This window comes from Aotus nancymaae, unplaced genomic scaffold (assembly GCF_030222135.1).
Source record: "Aotus nancymaae isolate 86718 unplaced genomic scaffold, 86718_ANA_hifiasm-v0.15.2.pri h1tg000064l_0, whole genome shotgun sequence".
NCBI classification, from domain to species: domain Eukaryota; kingdom Metazoa; phylum Chordata; class Mammalia; order Primates; family Aotidae; genus Aotus; species Aotus nancymaae.
Genome location: NW_026988478.1, coordinates 3,486,719 through 3,508,927, shown reverse-complemented (window position 1 = coordinate 3,508,927; position 22,209 = coordinate 3,486,719). Strand labels below are relative to the sequence as shown.

The 22,209-nt window shown below is 37.3% G+C and overlaps 1 protein-coding gene, 1 non-coding gene and 1 pseudogene across 8 annotated transcripts in view; 2 read left to right on the top strand and 1 right to left on the bottom strand.

Moving 5' to 3' along the window:
- Window positions 1–22,209, top strand: part of ADAMTSL3 (ADAMTS like 3) — a 338,323-nt gene that overhangs the window by 56,212 nt on the left and 259,902 nt on the right. The gene's annotated exons all lie outside the window — the stretch shown is intronic.
- Window positions 118–1,147, bottom strand: LOC135270546 (heterogeneous nuclear ribonucleoproteins C1/C2-like; annotated as a pseudogene).
- LOC135270572 (U6 spliceosomal RNA) lies at window positions 1,348–1,450 on the top strand. Its single transcript, XR_010338729.1, has one exon. It is a non-coding gene; the product is annotated as a U6 spliceosomal RNA (small nuclear RNA).

Below are 22,209 nucleotides of genomic sequence, written 5' to 3'. Positions count from 1 at the left end.
CAAAACTAAAAACAAAAATTATAGGGTAAGACTTAACAAAACTACTAGGAGCGTCAAAGGAAGTGAAAATGGGACCAGGCGCAGGGCAGTATGAATTAATGAACACGGGGAGGACAAGGATGGGAAAACAGTGAGCGTGTGCTGAAGATACTAGGGGAGAGGATCTGGTGAAAAATTTGATCTTAGACAAGCGCCTAGGTAAAGAAATATTGGGATAAGATTTCTAAACCCCACTATGTGCTTAAGAGTCATCCACGCCATTGGCGCTGTCTCTGTCATCCTCTCCTTCTTCAGCCTCTTTTTCACCATCCTTGATCAACTCCCCCGGATCATCTCCACGATCTTCATTATCATCATCATCCAGCAGGCCCCCTCCTCAGCAGAGTCATCCACAGCCCCCTCAGACTCCATCTTCACATTAGTCTCATTTCCTGCTTTTCTTCTGACTTATTCATCTCTGCTGCTCGTTTGCTCTGTTCCTTTTCAGTTTTTCCCAGGTTTTCCGGGAGAGAATACACTTTCTGTTTTATCTGGTTCAACTCCTTCTTAATGGCCTGAAGGTCATCTCCTTTCAGCTTTCCAGACTTGGAAGATCCCTGCAGTCCACTCTTAGAATTGAAGCCACTTTTACCCCTTCATGAGGTGTTTTCTGATACATGCTGAGGGCACTACAGCCTGAGCAGTAGGAGGAGGAGGAGGTACACGTGCTGGGTAACTGTACATCAGGTCATCATAATCCTGTTGAAAGTCATAGTCCAAGTCAAAGGAGGAGCTGAGTAGAGGGGATGGAGAAGGGTGTTCTGTTACTGACCCGAACATCCCTGCTGCAGATGGCTTCACACCTGCTTTTCCTCGGTTCACTTTTAGCTCTGCAGTCAGGTTAATATCTAAAACCTGGCCAGCAGTCATTCTACCATCCTCTCCTGCTACAGCAGCCCAGGCATTTCCCTCATTCACGTATTGAATGAAGGCAAAACCCAAAAATGAAGGCAAAACCCTTATGAACAAAGCAGCTCACAATTTTGCCATGCTTAGAAAAGATTGCCTCCACATCAGATTTCTTGACCACAAGAGTGTTGAGATTCCCAATCATTCCATCAAGCCTCAACAAATGTTGATTGAATCTCTGTAATGTGTCTGGCATCATGCTGGGTGTGTGGTATTATGATGTGAAATAGAATTGTATCCAAAGTAATTCCTGCAATTCAATCTTGAAACTAGAGAAGAGGAGCTTTTTCTTTTTTAGGACTAAGATTACAGCTGCCCTTTATTAAGCAACCTGCATGTAAAGAACTGTATGAGATGTGGCATGTGCCTTATAATTACAGTTTACTCTTCTGCTCCTCTGTGTTTGCTTCAGCAGCACATATATTAAAATTAACAATACAGAGAAGATTAGCATGGCCTCTGTACAAGGGTGATATCTATACAAGGATGATATGAAATTTGTGATGAGTTTAAAAAAAAAAAAGGCCAGTTGTAAGGGAAGGGAGAAAAGAAGGTGTGGGAGAAATGATAGAAGCTAAGCTTTTCTGTATATACCTATCTTATACATTTGGCTTTGGGATCATGTGAATGTTCCATATATTTGTAAAATAAAATTAGATTTTAAAAGAACAATCCATAAGAATAAAAAATAAAATAATAAAAGCAAAAAAATCTGTGATTCCCATTGGTGGTGTTAACTGCATAAAGAAGAATTATTCTAATTGACTTTAACACACATGAATTTCACTGTAGGTCAGCATATCCAAGGATAAAATAACTAAAAATGAGATTTAAAACTTTTTACAGTGACCTTATTTTCGATGGTAACATTGGACTTGCTGTTATGAGACTGCTGTGTGGGTGATGTGAGACAAAGCAAATGAACAATACAAATGTGATCATCTGATTTTTTATTCTGTTGTTCTTGAAAACCCATATTCTTGATATAGGAATAAAGAAATAGAGAAAAAAGATAGAAGAAATTAGGTGAAAACTCTGTAGTCCTAAAATTGAATTTTAAGTATCTATAAAAACTCCTGAGGTGTTTTTTCTTAAACAAAATAAAACCAGGACATATTTCCCAGATCCCTTCACTGAAAAGGCATAAAAACAATCAGCAAATGGCCAACTTAATAGCAGTGATCTAATGCCCAGGTCATGGTCTCTAAACACCATGTCCCACTTAAAAGGAACCAGGATTCCATGGCAAAATTACTTATTCTGGGTCTGAGGTAAAAATATGCAAAATTAGCCTGGAACACCATGTAATTAACAGGTGGCAAGGAACCTGTCAAGACTGCTAGAATCTCATCAAAAGGACTCAGAAATCAACTTGTCAACACTTTTATAAGCAGAAATTGGGACAGTTTGAGGCCAGGCATGGTGGCTCACACCTGCAATCCCAGAATTTTGAGATGCTGAAGCGGGTGGATCACTTCAGGTCATAAGTTCAAGACCAGTCTGGCCAACATGGTGAAACCTCATCTCTACTAAAAATACAAAAATTAACTGGGCATGGTGATGCATGCCTATATAATCTGAGCTACAGGAGAATTGCTTGAACCCAGGATGCAGAGGTTGTAGTGAGCTGAGATCCTACCACTGCATTCTAGCCTGGACAAAAAAAAAAAAAAAAAAAAAAAGAAAAGAAAAAGAAAAGAAAAAGAAACTGGGATAATTTTAGCATCAATGAAAGCAAAAGCTGCAAAGGACTTAAGCATATCAACAACTGTATTTAAATCCCTAAGTTAATAATAATACTAAAATGCATGAGTCAATGTTGGTGGGTGCTCAGGAATCAACTCATTACATTGAAAACAAATAGAAGGAAAAACCCCAAATATTTATACTGCATTTTCTATATGAGTGCTATCACTGGGTGACCAAACAGTAAATGAGGAAAATTTGTCTTTACAGAAATATTCTCGTTAATAAATAAAGAAGGGATGATAGAATGAGAATGTTATTATTTTGCAACCCTAGTAAACTGATCTATGAATTGAATATCAACAGCCAATAAAGTCACAAAAAGAAAGACAGACAAATAGCATACATCTTTTGATGGAAGAGCCCAGTACTACCCATGTAGGATTCTTGCCTTCTGTGGTGCTCCTCACCCTCCCCAAAACTGAGACTTAGATCGAACTACCCATTTATGAGAATTGCCGTGTACAAAGAAATGTATTAAACTAAATCATGGGTTTGTAACCACCAAACTCCAGACAGTGGGAAACTTTACAGGACAAACAATTCAGCTTCTTCAACAAATAAATTGCAAAGGAAAAAGAAAACTAGATAGAGAACCAAAAAGATTAAGTGAGACTTAAAAGATGTATCCACCAATTGCAATGCCTAGCCCTTATTTGGATCTTGATTTAAATGAACAAACAAACAGACAAAAAAACCTACGATGTTTCTTATAAATGTCGTAAATAGTGTTTATGACATTTATAAGGAAATTGCAAAATTAATATTTTATTGTCAACTCCTAATTTCTAAGGTGTGAAAACAGTATTGTGAATATGTTAAAAAGCATATTTTATGAATTCACATGAAAATATTTACTGATTAAATGATGTTTTATAGTTGCTTCAAAATAATGGGAGTGGGTGAGTAGTAGAATAAGATTGGACTTGGGTTGCTGATTATGGGGCTGGGCTATGAGTACTTGGGGTTCATTAGATTTTTCTGTCTACCTTTATGTATATTTGAAATCTTGCATAGTGAAAGGTAAGAAAGTAACAACTACAAAATGGCATCACCAAAACAAAAATGAAACTCAGCTTCACTGTGAGTTGGATAGTGTCATTCCATATTATTAATAAGAAAGTTGTGGCTTGGAGGAGCCAACAGTGTCACCAGCACACAATTAGTCAATGACAAAGCAATTTCATACCTAGGTCTTTCTCAAGAGAAAACATGTTTGGCCTGGTGCGGTGGGTCATTCTCGTAATCCCAGCACTTTGGGAGGCCACCATGGCCAACATGGCAAAACCCTATCTCTACTAAAAATACAAAAATTAGCTGGGCAGGGTGGCGCAGGCTACTTGGGAGGCTGAGGGAGGATAATCACTTGAACCTGGGAGATGGAGGTTGCCGTGAGCTGGGATCACACCACTGCACTCCACCCTGGGTGACAGAGAGATACTCTGTCACATGAAAAAAATAAAGAGAGAAAACATGTTCACTTTTCTTTTGCCATACTAGATTGCATACCTAATGCATACTAGATTGCATTATTTACCTAATAAATAATGCAAATTCAAAAATATCAAATTCACAGGAAAAAATCAATTAACAGAAAAGCATTTTATAATTAAATATTTCTTCCATAGATATTTCTTAAATGTTTGGTCTCTGACCTCATTGCCACTTTAAAATAAGATATATAATCATATTCAATTAAGTTCAAACTTATGTGTGCAGTAATTTAATTTCTGAATATTCCATGAGGCTTTGTAAAAGCATCCCGTGATGCTGCACACATTCTGACACCAGAACATGTTTGAGAAGTATTGATTTAGAGGTTGGTAGCAAAAGGTTTTTAGAATTTTCAGCACACACAAAGGTTAGAGTGTGTCAGTGGGCATTACACTCTGAATAGCCATGTTAAGCACTAAACTATTTTAATGACAGAAAGTACGCCCCACCGTTGGCGGTGAAACTGTGTTACCATTAGCATATTTTACAAGTTGAGTCTATTTTGTGTTCTAACTTGAAGCAGCTTTATTTCCTGCCCCCATTACAGGTTAGTGCTTTTATAATATAAAATAAATGTCCCCAATTCAACTCATTTTAAGACATGGATTTAATGCCATGAACTTGGGTCAAACTTTTAAAATGTTTTAAATCATATTTTTTCTTAATTTTAAACCTTAAATTATTTCACTCATGGTTTTTACGTTAAAAAATATTTCATTAAACTTGCCAAATTTTATTGTAAAATACTTGAATAAGAAGTCTAAAAAATAAATGCACAAAACATTTTGTTCTTCCCAGGGTTCAGATGATGAGTATGGGAAATATTTTTTCTGTGCAGCTTAGTTAGCAATTTTTTATGTTGTTATTTTTTGTTATATTTCATTTAGAAGCAGCATATATACCTTTTAATTTAGCAAAATTGGCCCTACCTGGGATTGGAACAGTTTGGCAGAACTATAGTAAGTTACCCCGAAGTTCCATTTTCTCTGCCAGATGTGATCTTGCCATGACTTGATATCTGTCTGTTAGGCCCGACTCTTGCCACATGGCACAGGAAACCTTATTTTAAACAACCAGAGTTCATCAGCGATCTCATTAAACACCTAGCATGTCTTACCATTCATGAGCATTGAGTGGTGTTGGACCTCACAGTCACATTGTCCCATCTGCACACCGGGAGAACTCTGACGCTTCAGACTCAGAAGCTTCTTAGTAAAGGATTTGGGTGAACAAAGTATATTTCCCCAAGGGTCTCTGAGAGCCCCTGTTCAGCTCCTACTCAGTTATAATCCAATTCTACATAGATTAACTTCTTTAAGGAAGTATGAACAGTATATCACAGAACCTAGTACATGTTCCATAGTTTGAGAGAAGGGGACCTCCAATTCTCTAAACACTTAGATATTGCCTTTCACTGAAGTAGATTTACAACAAGAAACCTAGGAAACACCAGACACTAGCAGATTTGTGTGTCCTTTGAGATGGAGTCCTGCTTTGTCGCCCAAACTGGAGTGCAGTGGCTCAATCTTGGCTCAATGCAACCTCTGCCTACCGGATTCAAGAGATTCTCTTGCTTCAGCATCCAAAGTAGCTGGGACTACAGGTGCATGCCACCATGCCCAGCTAATTTTTGTATTTTTAATAGAGACAGGGTTTCACAATATTGGCAAGGCTGATCTCGAATGAAACTGCCTTAAACTCATGTAGTGGGACAGGCTGAGATGAGCAAAGACGAAAAAAAGATGAAAGGCATAGTTTCCAAATGAAATCAGGAGGCAGGAGATGTCAAGCATTCTGGATTCAGCAGAGAATCAGATTAGTGAAAACAAATTCAAAAAGTTCAGTTACAGAGGATAAGGACAAGGAAATAAAATTGAGAAGACTGTAGCTATGTTAGACAGATCTCAGATATCCAATGTGAGTACTCATAAAAGAGAGAAGAGATCAAACAGAAGAGAGGAAATTCAGTAAACGCTGTAAGACATTTTTGATTTACTAAAAGCTTTCATGAAAAAAATTTAAAGCTATCATTATATATATGTGTCCGTTATAAGATGTATTGCATTTTAATTTCAAAAAATGAAAAAAGATAGGAAGCAACAATTTAGAATTTAGGAAATGTAGAAACAGAAAATATTATAATACAGAAATTGTTACAGGCTATATCCTCTGAGCCTAAGCAATTAAAATAAACATTAAGAGGTTTGAGTCAAAACCTATAAACATTATAAATTTTAAAACATTCTTCTGAAGAAATTATTCATGCAAGAGAAAATGAAAAAATATGATTACACATCATGTAGAAAACAAAAACAAGGGTATTTATTTCAGAAATTATTATGTAACTACAATCTATATTGAGAGGTAAACCTCACATTCTTTCAATAAATGTAAACATTTAATATATTCAGTAAGTAGTATTAGAACAATTGGTTAATTTAGAAAAAGTTAGTTTAAATTAACATATATAATAGTAAATTCCAGATGGATTGAAGAGTTAAATAAAAATTAAACTATAAAAACATAAAAATACCATGAAAATAAATTCTTCTCTAATTTCTGATGGAGAAGCTTCAAATGAATGGAAAGTAAAATGTATTGGTAGATTTAACTACAAAGAAGGCTTAAAATGAATACTTGTCAAAAACCATTCGAATGAGAAGTTAAAGTAAAATAACATGTAATACAAATTTTGTAAAATACTATGTAAAACACTTTGCAAATGGACAAAATAGAGATGGTAAATGAATCGGTAAAGGAAAATACTTTATTGTTCTAAAAGCGAGTGACTGGTTAATAATCATATGGAAAGATTCAACTTTATTTCTAATCAATAAAATATAAGTCCAAGCAATGACCAAATAGCACTCCCCCACCTCCAGCAATTACTTTTAGAAAAAGAAGTTTGCAAACCCAGTGCTAGTGATTGTGATGGGCAGTGATCAAGTTTATATTGTGCTGTTGATTACTGCTAAGTGCAGTGCTTTCGATAAGCAGTTTTGCAATATGTATTAAGAATCTCAGAAATATCTTTAGTTTTTGACTCAGCAAATATTGTTTCAGGGAATTTCCCAAGGGAATATTCTAAGTAAAAAGAATGCTTCCTGCAAAAATACATTGATATTATTGTTTATAATACTTGACAACTAGAAACAATCTAAATGTTAAGCCATAAAGGAATGGCTAAGTAAATTATGGGATTTCTGAGATGGAATATTCCTAATTTTTATTATGTTTATACTTTTGAAATAACAGAAAATGCTAATATGATATCCTTAAGTTAAAAGATCAGGTCACAAAATTATAGCAAGTCTACAATTTTATTTATATGTGAACAGAAAGACAAACCTCATGAAAAAGCCAAAATGGTAACAGTGGTTATCGCTGGGTTGTGGAATTAGGAGTGTTTTAAATTTTCTTTTAAATGTATTCTCCAGGCTTCCTACAAATGAGCATATAATACTTTGATCATTAAAATATGATTAAAATATTCTTTCTAAACAGTGATGAAGGAGCACTTGGGTAGGGATTAACAATACTAAGATATTTTGAAGGTTGGCGGCAATTTTAATACAAATAAAAGATTGGGGAATGGACATCTAAGGCTCAACACTTGTTTAACAGTGTCCACCTCTTTTTTACTCCTGATTCTTATTTCCCTTCTTGTTTTTTTTTTAATTTTTAAATTTTATTTATTCATTTATTTTTAACATTTGTGGGTACCTAATAAGTATGTATATTTATGGGGTATGTGAGATATTTTGAGTCCGGCATGTAATGCACAATAATTGCATCAGGGTAAACAGGGTAAATGGGGTATCCATCTCCTCAAGCATTTATCCTTTCTCTGTGTTCAATCAAATTATACTTTCGGTTATTTTTAAATGAATAGTAAGTTATTGTTGACTGTAGTCACCCTGTTGTGTTACCAAATACTAGATCTTTCATTTTATCTAACTATATTTTTGTACCCATTAGCCATCCCCATTTCCCCCACCACCGCTATCCTTCCTAGCCACCAGTAACCACCTACTGTGTATCCCCATGAGTTTAATTGTTTTAATTTTTTTTAGCTTTCACAAATAACTGAGAACATGTAAAGTTTGCCTTTCTGTACCTGGCTTATTTCACTTAACATGATGACCTCCAGTTGCATCCATGTCATTATATATTCCCACCACCATATATTCCCACCAGCAGTGTATGAGGGTTCCCCTTTCTCCACGTTCTTGCCATCATTCATTATTGCTTGTCCTTTAGATAAAAGTCATTTTAACTGGAGTGAGATGATATCTCATTGTAGTTTTGATTTTCATTTCTCTGAAGATCAGTAATGCTGAGTACTTTTTCATATGCCTGTTTGAACTCAAGGGATCCTCTCATCTCAGCCTCTTGAGTAAGTGGGACTACAGGGTTTTAAACTTGATGTGATCCCACTTATCTTCTTTTCCTTTGGTCACCTGCACTTGTGGGGTATTACTCAAGAAATCTTTGCCCAGTCCAATGTCCTGGAGAATTTCCCCAATGTTTTCTTTAAGTAGTTTCATAGTTTGAGGTCTTAGACTTAAGAATTCAATCCATTTTGATTTGATTTTTGTATATGGCAAGAGATGGGAGTCTAGTTTTATTCTTCTACATATCGACATCCAGTATTCCCAGCATCATTTATTGAAGAGACTCTCTTTTCTTCGGTGTATGTTCTTGGCACCTTTGTTGAAAATGAATTCACTGTAGATGTCTGGATTTATATCTGGGTTCTCTATTCCGTTGGTCTATATGTCTGTTTTTTAATGGCAGTACCATGCTGTTTTGGTTACTACAGCTCTGTAGTATAATTTGAAGTTAGGTAATGTGATTCCTCCAGTTTTCTTCTTTTTTGTCAGGGTAACGTTGGCTATTCTGGGTCTTTTGTGGTTCCACATACATTTTAGTATTATTTTTTCTCTTTCTGTGAAGAATGTCATTGATATTTTGATATGGATTGCATTTAATCTATAGATCACTTTTGGTATTATGAACATTTTAACAATATTGATTCTTCCAACCCATGAATGTGGAATATCTTTTCATTTTGTTTTGTGTCCTCTTCAATTTCTTGCATCAACGTTTTGTAGTTTACATTGTAGAAATCTTTCATTTCTTTGGTTAAGTTTATTTCTAGGTATTTTATTTTATTTGTAGGTATTGTGAATGGATTGCTTTCTTGATTTCTTTTTCATATAGTTTGCTATTGGCATATGGAAATGCTACTGATTTTTATATGGTGACTTTGTGTCCTGCAACTTTACTGAATTTGATTGTCAGTTCTAATAGTTTTTTTTTGTGGTATCTAGTTTTTTCCAAATATAAGATCATATCATCTGGAAACATGGATAATTTTACTTCTTCCTTTTCAATTTGGATGCCCTTTATTTATTTCTCTGTGTGATTCCTCTAGCTAGGAATTCCAGTACTATGTTGAACAACAGTGGTGAAAGTGAGCATCCTTGTCTTTTTGCAGATCTTAGAAGAAAAGCTTGCAATTTTTCCTCATGCAGTATGATACTAGCTGTGGGTCTGTTATATATGGCTTTTATTATGTTGATATATGTCCCTTCTATACCTAGGTTTTTTTTAGTTTTATTTTTATCATGAAGGGATGTTGAATTTTATTAAATGCTTTTTTCAGCATCAATTGAAATGATCATATAGTTTTTGTCCTTCATTCTGTAGATATGATGTATCACATTGATTTGTATATATTAAACCATTCTTGAATCCCTGGAATAAATCCCACTGGGTCGTGATGAATTATCTTTCTAATTTATTGTTGAATTTAGTTTGCTAGTATTTTGTTGAGGATTTTTGCATCAATGTTAATCAGGGATATAGGCCTATAGTTTTCTTTTTTCTTTTTTGATGTGCCTTTGATTTTAGTCACAGGGTGATACTGGCCTCTTAAATGTTTAGTATCAGGGTGATACTGGCCTCTTAAATGTTTGGTAGAATTCAGTAGTGAATTTTGGGTCTTGGGCTTTTCTTTGTTAGGAGACTTTTTATTATGGCTTAAATCAGAGTATTTGTTATTGGTCTGTTCAGATTTTGAATTCCTTCCTGGTTCTATCTTGGTAGGTTATATGTGTCTAGGAATTTATCATTTTTTTTCCTAGATTTTTTCAATATATTGGCATATAGTTGCTCGTAATAGCCATTAATTATCTTTCAGATTTATTTGGTGTCTTTTATAATGTCTCCTTTTTCATCTCTGATTTTGTTTATTTTGAATCCTTTTTCTTCTTAGTCTGGCTAAGGGTTTGTTGATTTTTTTCAAAAATCAATTTTTTGTTTCTTTTTTTGTTTTAATTTCATTTATCTGTGCTCTGATCTTTATTATTTCATTTCTTTTACTAATTTTGGGTTTGTTTTCTCTTGGTTTTCTAGTTCTTTAAGATGCATCATTAGGTTGTTTAGAGCTTTTCCACTTTTTTGTTTTGGTGTTTATTGCTGAGGAGTGATTTCCTTCTAATTATGTATTTACTTCCAATTTTAGAGTAGGTGCAATGTGGTGCTGAGAAGAATGTATATTCTGTGGATTTGGGGTGGATATTTCTGTAGATGTCTATTATGTCTGCTTGGTCCAGATCTGAGTTCAAGTCCTGGATATCCTTGTTAATTTTCTGTCTTATTGATCTGTCTAATATTCACAGTGGAGTGTTAAAGTCTCCCACTATTATTGTGTGGGAGTCTAAGTCTCTTTGTAGGTCGTTAAGAACTTGCTTTATGTACCTGGTGCTCCTGTATTAGGTGCATATATATTTAGGATCGTTAGCTCTTCTTGATGCATTGATCCTTTCACCGTTATGTAATACCCTTCTTTGTCTCTTTTGATCTTCATTGGTTTAACGTCCATTTTATCAGAGACTACGATTGCAACTCCTGCTTTTTTTTGCTCTCCATTTGCTTGATATATCTTCCTCCATCCCTTTATTTTGAGCCTATATGTGTCCTTGCACATGAGATGGGTTTCCTGAATACAGCACACCAATGGGTCTTGACTTTTTATCCAATTTGCCAGTCTGTGTCTTTTGATTGGGGCATTTAGCTCATTTACATTTAAGGTTATATTGTTATGTGTGAATTTGATCCTGCCATTTTGATGCTAGCTGGATGTTTTGCCCATTAGTTGATGCATTTTCTTCATTGTGTCAGTGGTCTTTACCATTTGGTATGTTTTTGGAGTGGCTGGTACTGGTTGTTCCTTTCCTTGTTTAGTGCTTCTTTTAGGAGCTCTTGTAAGGCAGGCCTGGTGGTGACAAAATCTCTCGGCAATTGCTTGTCCATAAAGGATTTTCTTTCTCTTTCGCTTATGAAGCTTAGTTTGGCTGGATATGAAATTCTAGGTTGAAAGTTCTTTTCTTTAAGGATGTTGAATATTGGCCATCACTCTCTTCTGGCTTGTAGGGTTTCTGCCGAGAGATCCTCTGTGAGTCTGATGGGCTTCCCTTTGTGGGTAACCCAACCTTTCTCTCTGACTGTCCTTGCATTTTTTCCTTCATTTCAACCCTGGTGAATCTGATGATTATGTGCCTTGGGGTTGCTCTTCCTGAGGAATATCTTTGTGGTGTTCCTTATATTTCCTGGACTTGGATATTGGCCTGCCTTGCTAGGTTGGGGAAGTTCTCCTGGATAATATCCTGAAGTATTTTTTCCAACTTGGATTCATTCTCTCTGTCACATTAAGGTACACCTATCAAATGTAGATTAAGTCTTTTCACATAATCCCATATTTCTTCGAGGCTTTGTTCATTTCTTTTTACTCTTTTTTTTCTTTATTCTTGCCTTCTTGTTTTATTTCATTGAGTTGATCTTCAGTCTCTGATATCCTTTCTTCTGCTTGGTTGATTTGGCTATTGAAATTTGTGTATGCTTCGTGAAGTTCTCATGCTGTGTTGTTCAGCTCCATCAAGTCGTTTATATTCTTCTCTAAACTGTTTATCCTCATTAGCTTCTCATCTAACTTTTTTTCTATTTCTTAGTTTCTTTGCACTGGGTTAGCACATGTTCTTTTAGCTCTGAGAAGTTTGTTATTACCCACCTTCTTAAGCCTGTTTCTGTCAATTCATCAGATTCATTCTCCATTCATCTTTGATCCCTAGCTGGTGAGGAGTTTTGATCCGTTGGAGGAGGAGAGACATTCTGGTTTTTGGTGTTTTCATCCTTTTTGCACTTGTTTCTTCCCATCTTAGTGGCTTTATCTACCTGTGGTCTTTGTAGTTGGTGACTTTCGGATGGAGTCTCTGAGTGGACATCCTTTTTGTTGATGTTGAAGCTATTTCTTTCTGTTTCTTAGTTTTCCTTCTAACAGTCAGGCCCCTCTGCTGCAGGACTGCTGGAGGTCCACTCCAGACCCTGCTTGCCTGGGGATCACCCACAGGGGCTGCAGAACAGTAAGGGTTGCTGCCCGTTTCTTCTGTTATCTTCATCCCAGAAGGATACCCACCAGATATCAGCCTGAGCTCTCCTTTATAAGGTGTCTCTTTGGGTATAAGGGGGTTGGGGAGCTGCTTGAGGAGACAGTCTGTCCCTTATAGGAGCTCAAGTGCTGTGCTGGGAGCTCCGTTGTTCTGTGTAGAGGTGCTGGGCAGGTACTTTTAAGTCTGCTGCAGTGGAACTCATAACCGTCTCTTTTCCCAGGTGCTCTGACCTAGGAAGGTCAGCTTTATTTATAAGTTCCTGATGTGCTGCTGCCTTTATTCAGAGATGCCCTGCCCCACACATAGTCTAGTCACAGTCTGCCAGCAGAGACATTGCTGAGCTGCCACAGGCTCTGCCCAGCTGCTGTGTGAACTGCATCAGTATTGGCAGACTGCCTTGGTGGTGGCAGACGCCCTTCCCCTCACTAAGCTGGACCGTCCCGGGTCCAGCTGTGCTTGCTGCAAAACTCTCAATCCAGAGCATTTCAGATTGCTTGCTTTGTGGGGGTGGTACCTGTCGAGCCAGATCGCCTGGCTCCCTGTTTCAGCCCCTTCCCTTTCAGTTGAATGGGCAGCTCTGTCTTCCAGGCGTTCCAGGTGCCAGTTGAAAGAGCTGCCCAGATTTGTGTGAGTTTCTGTGCGTCACCTCGCGGCCCCAGCCATGCTGAAAACTCATGGTGCTTTTTGGCCTGGGAATCTCCTGGTCTGTAGGCAGTGAAAATTTGTTTGGAAATGCGGCGAGCACTCACCCTCTGCATGTTCTTGCTGGGAACTGCACTCCGGAGCTGTTCCTATTCGGCCATCTTGGATCCTCTGTGAATTTCTTATATATTTTGGATATTTATCCCTTCTAAGATATATGTTTTGCAAATATTTTCTCCTAATGTGTGGTTTGCTTTTTCATTCTGTTGATTGTTTTCTTTGCCATGCAGAAGCGTTTTAGTTTAATGCAGTCTCACTTGTTTATTTTCACTTTTGTTGCTTGAGGTTTTGGTGTCATATTTGAAAAATTCTTGTCAAGGCTAACATCAAGAAGCTTTCCCCTCTGTTTTCTTCTAAGAGCTTTATGGTGGTTTTAGGTCTTACATTTAAGTCTTTAATGCATTTTGAGTTGATTTTTGTGTATGGTGTAAGATAAGGGTTTAATTTCATTGTTTTAAGTGTGGCTTTTCAGTTTCCCAAACACCATTTATCGAAGAGACGATCCTTTCCCTATTGTGTATTCTTGGCCCCCTTGTTGAAAATTAATTGATCATATATGTGTGGGTTTATTTATGGACTCACTCTTTGGTTTCATTGGTCTATGTGTCTGCTTTTATGCCAGTACCATACTCTTTTGATTACTATATATCTTTGTAATACAATTTGAAATCAGGAAGTATAGTAGGAAGTGTGATGCTTCCAACTAACTGGATTAAAAAATGAGAAAATGACAGTTCTCAAAAGAAGACATACGTATGGCCAACAGGTATATAAAAAGGTGCTCAGAATCACTAATCACAAGGAAAATGCAAATAAAAACCACAATGACCAAACATCTCATATCTGTTAGGATGTCTGTTATCAAACAGACAAGAGATAATAAGTGTTGGTGAGAGTGTGAAGAAAAGAAACTCTTGTATTCTGTTGATAGGAATGTAAATTAGTGCAACTATTGTAGAAAACAGTATGGAGGTTCTTCAAAAGTTTAAAAATAGAATTGCCATATAATCCAGCACTCATGATTCTAGGTATGTATCCAAAAGAAATAAAATCGTTGTCTTAAAGAGATATCTGCACTCCCATGTTCATTGCAGTGTTATTCTCAATAGCCAAGATATGGCAATAACTTAAGTGTTCATTGGTAGATGAATGGATAAAGAAAATGTGATATACATACATATATATGACTATGTTATTATTTATGAGTCATTATGAATATTATTCAGCCTTAAAAAAGAAGGAAATCCTGCCATTTACAAGAACATGAATGGACCTGGAGGACATTATGTTAAGTAGAATGAGCCAGACACAGGAATAAAAATACTGCATTATATCACTTATATGTGAAATCTAAAGATTATATAGCAACAGAGAGTAGAACTATGGTTACCAGGGACTGGAAGGGAGAGGAGATGTTGGCCAAAAGGTACAAGTTTCAGTTATGTAGGATAAATGACTATAGTTAATAATGCTGTATTATATACTGGAAATTTGCTATGAGGATAAATTTCACCACATATACACAAAAGTAATCATGTGAGGAGATGGATATGTTAGTTTGCTTGGCTATAGTAATCATTTCACTATGTATGTGTATATCAAAACATGTTGTACTTCTTACATATGTACAGGTTTCACTAAAAAAGAATCACAACAAACTCATTCCTTTGATAGTAATTGGTGTTCCCAAAAATTATTCTGAGTACTTAGAAGTGGTTAAATTATTTTCTAGGTCCCTATTTCCACACTGTAATGTGTGTTTTCCACTTAAAAAGAGTTAAGCTAAAAATAATACACTAAAGGGCATCTTTTATTACCTAAAAAATAACTAAGTGTCCTAATTCTGTCAAATAAGTGAGTCAACACTGTATATTTTATCTGCCTAACAGATGCTTCCTTTGTCAGTTCAAAACATAGATGAGTAAAAGTGGGATGTAAAGGAACAGCTTGGAATTAATGGTATTTCTTAAAATTTTGATTTTCCCAGAATATTCTATTCTGGTCGAATAATGGTGGGCAATAATATATACCAGGGCTATTGCTTTAACATTTATTAACAAATTTAGATTACGAGAAATACTCTAGAACTATATCAGAAGCTATATAAACAATGTTCAGCTTTGTCTTAACCAGTTGATCACATTCCATAAAACCATGCTTTTTATTCTGTTAACATTTCATGGAAATAGAATTTATTGAATTTGCCTCATTTATGCTAGATTATCTTTCTACCTCATACACAGGGTCAAATTTTCATCAGAAAGTCACACATACCGGTTTATCTTTTTTTGTGTTAAAGGGATATGTTTCTTTAGAAACCACCAGCTTAGGATATGGTGTCACTCTGAATGTGATTCCTGTCAGACTATAGTGAGCACAGGTCATGGATATTGTCATAAATGACATTTGGTTCATTAGAATCTGTCAAAATGGGCTGAGTAAATTATGGCTGTTGGAAAGAGCACAATACTGCATTGTATTGGGGAAACACACTTGTAAGGAATTCCTGAGCTGGTATTTATTACAACCTGCCACATCATTTCCATTTTCTGCGTTCCATTAACTTTACCGTCTGGGTGTAATCACAAGAGTGAAGTGGAAAATGTAATGTAAAATATCTCCTTAAACCCTCCTAAACAAAAATGAACTGAATCATCCATTCAATAAGACAAGTTGAACACCTACTATATACCAACACTCTCCAATAAAGCAAGAAACAAGACAGTTTCTGTTTTCAACTAGGCCAGAGCCCAGCAGAGGAAATGAATGGACACAACTAATCCTAATGTGATACCATCATAGAGGTGCTGACAGAGACTATAGAAGTGGAGAGGAAGGTTCTTTTCCTGGGGGTGAGAGACTTAGTCATGGGTGTCTACAAATTAGGTACTAACCATGTCGGGTAGAGACTGTGAGTCACAGCTTCTAAATGTGATTGGAATTCTAGGGCTGCTGCTAAGTTAATTGTCCTTTGGCATTTTTGTGGGCTGCGCACATTACATGGGTGGAATTTAATGTCATTTTAACTCACCAGAGAAAGTCTGTGGGTCTAGAGGTTTGGAAAACAACTCGCTCTGTAATATGCTACATTTTAGTGCAAATCTTTCAAATGATTTTACTGTACTTGCTAATCTTCGTCTGATGGAAGCTATCTCATTTTCTGAAGAAAATGGTGTTGATTAAATTTACAGGGAAATGACTATTTGAAAATCTCCTCTAGTTTGTTGACATGACAGCACTCATGTCTCATAAAATAGGGTGTATGATCCGGAATTTCATATGATAAGAAAATAATGATTTTGACATCTACTTTGAATGCTTTAGATAATTCATTTGGCTTACTGCCTGGCAAAAGCATGGAAGTGACTTGGCCATCAACCACAAAATGGTCCAGGGACCCCTTCCCACTAGATAGACATCTGGAATGGCGTATAAGGAATAGACAATGTAGGCGGACATTTAATTAAACATTGGTATTCAGAAGGGAGGGAAGTGTGGTGGGTCTCTCAGCGTAAACGGAATAGTGAGTCTCTGAGGCAAAAGTTATTTTTTGTGTTTTTATAATGATGTGTCGCAGCTTGAAACATTTTAACCATAAAATATAGACTATCAACTCATAATGACATTAAATCCAGATAGTAATTTTTATGGCAACGATTTATGATGTATTTTTGTGGGTTTTTAAAAGGGGAAAAGCCTTTAACATTTAATATTTGTAATTAAAAAAAATCCCTCTCTGGAGTCTTCAGAATCAGAGTGAACACAAAAGTTGTAAGGATTTTATTGAGTTACCTGTTATGTGAATCTGGATTTGTAGACATGATTTTCATAGTCAATGATGCTGGCAAGAATCATGATTTAAAACAAAAACATGTTAACTCTTTTTGTTTTAAATTTTCATCTTGAGTTGTCACTAAGTCGGTGTTGGCATTACCAGAGCACAGCTAGGAAAGCCAGTGTTGGAGGTGCAGGTTCCCTGTGTTTGCATATGTTCATGTAGGAGTTCCTTGACAAAATAGCTGTAGCATTCAGCATCCCAGCCCTTTCGTGCCTGCTTTATGATGAGCTGCCCTGATCACTCACACCTGCTGGCTCAGGTATGGGTGTAGCCATTTCTGGGAGGGGTGATGCTCAGCAAATAGTCTTCAAGGCACAAAGGAATTAGAACATTTATCTCCAAACCATAAACCATTGTGGCGCCTAAGGAAAATGAATTTCCTTTTTAGACCCCAGAGGATATTATGCCCGGACTGCCCCCAGAGGTCACTCTCAACTTGGGAATGATTTTTGCAGCTGGTGGAAGCATATATTCTCTGGATTCTCCTCTGCTAGTGGGGAGGGCTGGGGTTCTCATGTTTGACTGGCATGTCGATATGGTCATCCAGCCTCTCTTTGAACACCGACAGAAAGTAGGGGACCTGAACCCCCAATACTAGTTTTCTGATATGATTATACTATTGTCTGAGTGCCACCTGTAGTTATAATAGTTCATCTAATGGATAGTAAAATTCAGGCAGCTTCACTATGCAAATCTTATAGAATAAGAGTGTTTATTTTTAAAAATTATAGCTAATATTAAGCAAAGCAGTTTATGAGAAGAAAGAAAATTTAACCAGAAATAAAATAAACCAGAAATAGGTAACAAGAAAAGAGAAGAATAAAGGTATCTGATTTAAAGCCAGGAATAAGACTAAAATAAAAATACACACCATAGAGCTCTCCATACTGACTACAGGGGCACAGATTTGATCTGAGCTTTCTAGCAGCCAACTGGGAGAGAGAAACACAGTCAGTTGCATAAGTCACAGATTTATAAGATAATAAACTAATGGTGTTTCTCAGGAACAACACAACTGTTCCTTATTTTAACATGGAAAAAGTTACTGATTTGAGAAAGAAAGTAACCTTAGCCCACAAAGATGCGGCACTTGACTTTGAAAAGGAACTATTTCAATGTGGGGTCTCTTTAATCTTGCTTACCAGATTCATAGCCTGAATAATTATTTTCCAGAAGCTTCTCCCATCAAGAGTTTCTTTTTAAGTATTTATAAGGTCATTTTGGGAGATCAGTGGGTGATTTTTAATAAACTAAAGCATGTGGGTTTTTTTGTTTTGGTAATTTCACTACAAGGATTTTTGCTTGTTTGTTTGGGTTTTTGTTTGTTTTTGCTACTGAGTAATTTTTGTCAAATCAGTTACCATCAAGATGGAACACTTAGTAAACTAAACTGACTTTGGGTATCCATAAACTGCTGGTGACAAGAGAAGAAGCCCCATGTTTAACACATGTAAAATAAAAATTTCAGGAGTTTTTGGCTAGAAAGAGGTTACCAATAAACATTGAAAATGCCCCAGTCTTTCCTACTTGAACCTAATTACCTGACAGAAGGGATTTGGGAAAGATAAGCCTGCAGTGAAAACAAGTAGAAATAATCCTATTTGCTCTGCAGTAACCATTCTAAGGACAGGAGGAAAGAAAAGAAGCTGATTAAACTTAATATACTCAATATTGCCAAGATACCAATTAGCAACATAAGTACAAATTTTCCTCAGGTTCATCCAACACACCATCCTGTGTAATAAGCTAGTGTTCATAAGCAGGGGGAAGTGGCTCTTCCATTCCTCAGTAATCCTTTTGGGATTACACTGAATGTTTCTATCAGTCCTGGCCTTTAGGCCCTTTCCAATGATTGGCTGTACCATGGAGTATAGCATATTCCGTGATTAAATAATTATAATTTAAAAATGAGACCTCATGTCAAAATCAAATATTAGGCATTTTTAAGAATTTAAGACAACGGACTTTGGATCAAGATGACAGCTAATAATTTTGTTAAAGTTTAAAAGAAGGCTGTCCAGATGATATGATGTAGGTATCATTTGGAAATTAGGTTAGATAAGGAAGTGTTTGGCTGCCCTCTTGCTGCAAGTCTCTAAAATCCTAGTTAGCTGAGAGCCAGTTCTGGCCATTCCTGAGGTTTGCTGCCTCCCTGATCATACACTTGCATCCTATTCCTGTTTTGCTTTCCTCTGCTACTCGTCTTTCACTTTCTCTTTCCTCACTTGGGAAGAGTGTTGAAACAACTTTTCATTATTTGGCACCACAAGGCAGTAGTAGTGTCCCCACTTTGGCCAGTTTCTGCTCTGGCAGGAGAAATGGTTTCAGTAAGTTTTTCCATTTCACATTTGTTAGATTTCCTCTCAGGTACCACAGCCAGATCTGTCCACAAGTGTGAGAGAAGGCTTGGACACTGTTCCTCTTACCATTTCAGAGCAGTAGTGGAAGTGACCCTGTGCCCTGGCTGAAGGACATTCTCTAAGGTCAGCTTTTAAGTGTTCCCCTGGAGGACGAGAGGATTTCTCTTTCCTTTTCAGACCATGTTCACATGTCACGAAATTCAGAAGTTGGCTCTAACTGTTCATCGTAGGTTCTTGTTTACTTTTTGTCTACTTCATAAGAGTGACTGATCCAGTTTTGTTTTAATTAAGACAAATCGATGACTCCCAAACATCCATTGCTCTCTGTGAGAAAGAAACAAAAGGAACAGTTTTGCTTGACTGTTTAAGGATGGAGAAGTGGCTCCTATTTCAGAACATGGGTCATCCTAGATGGACGAGGGCAGTTCAGGGCAGAGCAGCCATGAGATCTGGCAGGTCCAGACTCCCTGGCACCAGAGTGGCAGCTCTCAGCAAGTGTCTGCTTGGCGTCTCCTGGAGTCTTGTTGGCATGGAAGAGAGACCTTGTACAACATTCCTCATATGTCATTCCCCTTAAAGAAAATATTTCTTCTCTTTTCTGTCTTCACCTTCAATCCCATGTTTGAGAATACAAATAAAGCTTATTCACATTCATTCTAAAGGGAGTAGCACATCAAAAGTATACTACTCCTTTCTTCCATGCCACTTACAAGGAGCCTGTGAGGATAGCAGTACTCCGCCCTTAGGGACCTATAGTCTAGCAGGGAAAGAAGAATGACATATTAGTTGAAATGGATTGTTGATTCAAGATTGGTTACATCTTCATTATCAACATTGCTCACTCATTATCATCATTCATTGATCACACTCACTGTGTACCAATGGCATGGTGCTAGTTAGTAGGGATACAAACACAGTGGGCAGGCTGGCCATGGTGGCTCATACCTGTAATCCCTATACTCTGGAAGTCCGAGGTGGGAGGATCACTTGAGCTTAGGAGTTTGAGACGAGCCTGGACAACATGGTGAAACCCTGTCTCTACAAAAAAAATACACAAAAAATAGCCAGGCATGGTGGTGTGCACCTGTAGTTCCAGCTAGTTGGAGGCTGAAGTGGGAGAATTGCTTTACTCTGGGAGGTCAAGGCTGCAATGAGCTGAGATTGTGCCACTGCACTACAGCCTAGGTGACAGAGCAAGACCCTGTCTCAAAAGAAACAAAACAAAACAACAACAACAACAAAAAACCACACACACAAGGAAAGAAAGAAGGAAAGAATAAAATAAACACAGCATGCATTTGTGACTTCACACACCTAAGAAAGAATTATTGGTATGAGGTGGTTCATATTCATGTAAAATAAGTGAACTGATTCATATGTGCTACAGGACTTCTAAAGAGGAGTGGCCTGTGGAGAAGATCTTGAAAGATAGTGGGAGCTGGCATTTTGGGGCCGGGAGTGTTGCATGCTGGGTTTTCCAGGGAGCAGACTCTGAGAGGAGTTGAGCATGCAAGATGGTCACTTGGGAGGTTCCTTGGGATTGACACTCATGGAAGGAAGAGAATGAAGCAGGATGAGCAGTGAGAGGTGTCAAACTGAAATGCAGACCCAAAGAAAGCCTTGGCCCACCACAGGAAACTCTGAAACAAGAATGGCATTTAGAGTTGTCCCAAGTTGGACTGAGCTGACCAGGCCTTTAGACCTTTGCTTTGGTGAGTCATTGAATGTGTCCACAGGTGTGAGAGAAGGACTGGATGCTGTACCTCTCTCACCATTGCAAGGCAGTTGCAGAAGTGACTCTGGCTGAAGAGCATTCTCCAAGGTTAACTTTTAAGTTTTCCCCTGGGCAGGGATATGACCCTAAAAGAGATGCTTTCCTGCAACTAGGTCAACCTCAGAGAAGACTGATGACTGAAGGTGGTTTGATAGTACACTCTTGCAGCTAAGACAACAAGAGCTTCATTGATGGGGATTCTGGGCAGCTGTCAACCTGTCGCCATAGGAAGAATGACATAAGCAAATGTATGCAGAACAGTTCTGATGAGCTGTGATGGACAATTGGACTGCGGTGGCTGTTACATGTGGAAGTGCAGCAGGAAGTGACGTTGGTAGGAGGCAGAAGGTGGAGAGTCTTGACTGTCCCTCTAAGGACTCTGAACTTTGTCCTGTGGACATTAGGAAAACACTAAATGGTCTGAGCAGTGGCGAGGCATTACAGGTTGAAATTATGTTTTAAAGGGATACCCTGGCCTAGATGTAGAGGATGAATAGTAGTGACAGGAGGTCCAAGGCAAGAAGATGGTTGTAGACTAGTAATTCAGGAAAGCTAATAGAGTGGTTAGTGAAGAGTCCTGGGTTGCAAGCTGAAATAACTGAGTTCTCATCCAAGCTCTTTGTCACTGACTTGACTGTGTAGCTCTTCCTTTCAAACCTTGGTTTTGCCATCTGTAAATACAATAAGCCCAGGAGTCCCTTTCCAGATGTAACGCTTTGTGGTTCTACGTTAAAGTGATCTGTTCATTTGTGTTCCTTCAATGGTGTGCTCATTGAAAGATGTTGAAGTGTGAAATCAGACTTCTGGAAACTTTATTTTGGATATTTGTTTATTAACTGATTCCTCCACTCTTACCGCCTTGCAAATCTCCATATTTCCACACAAAAGTTGAAG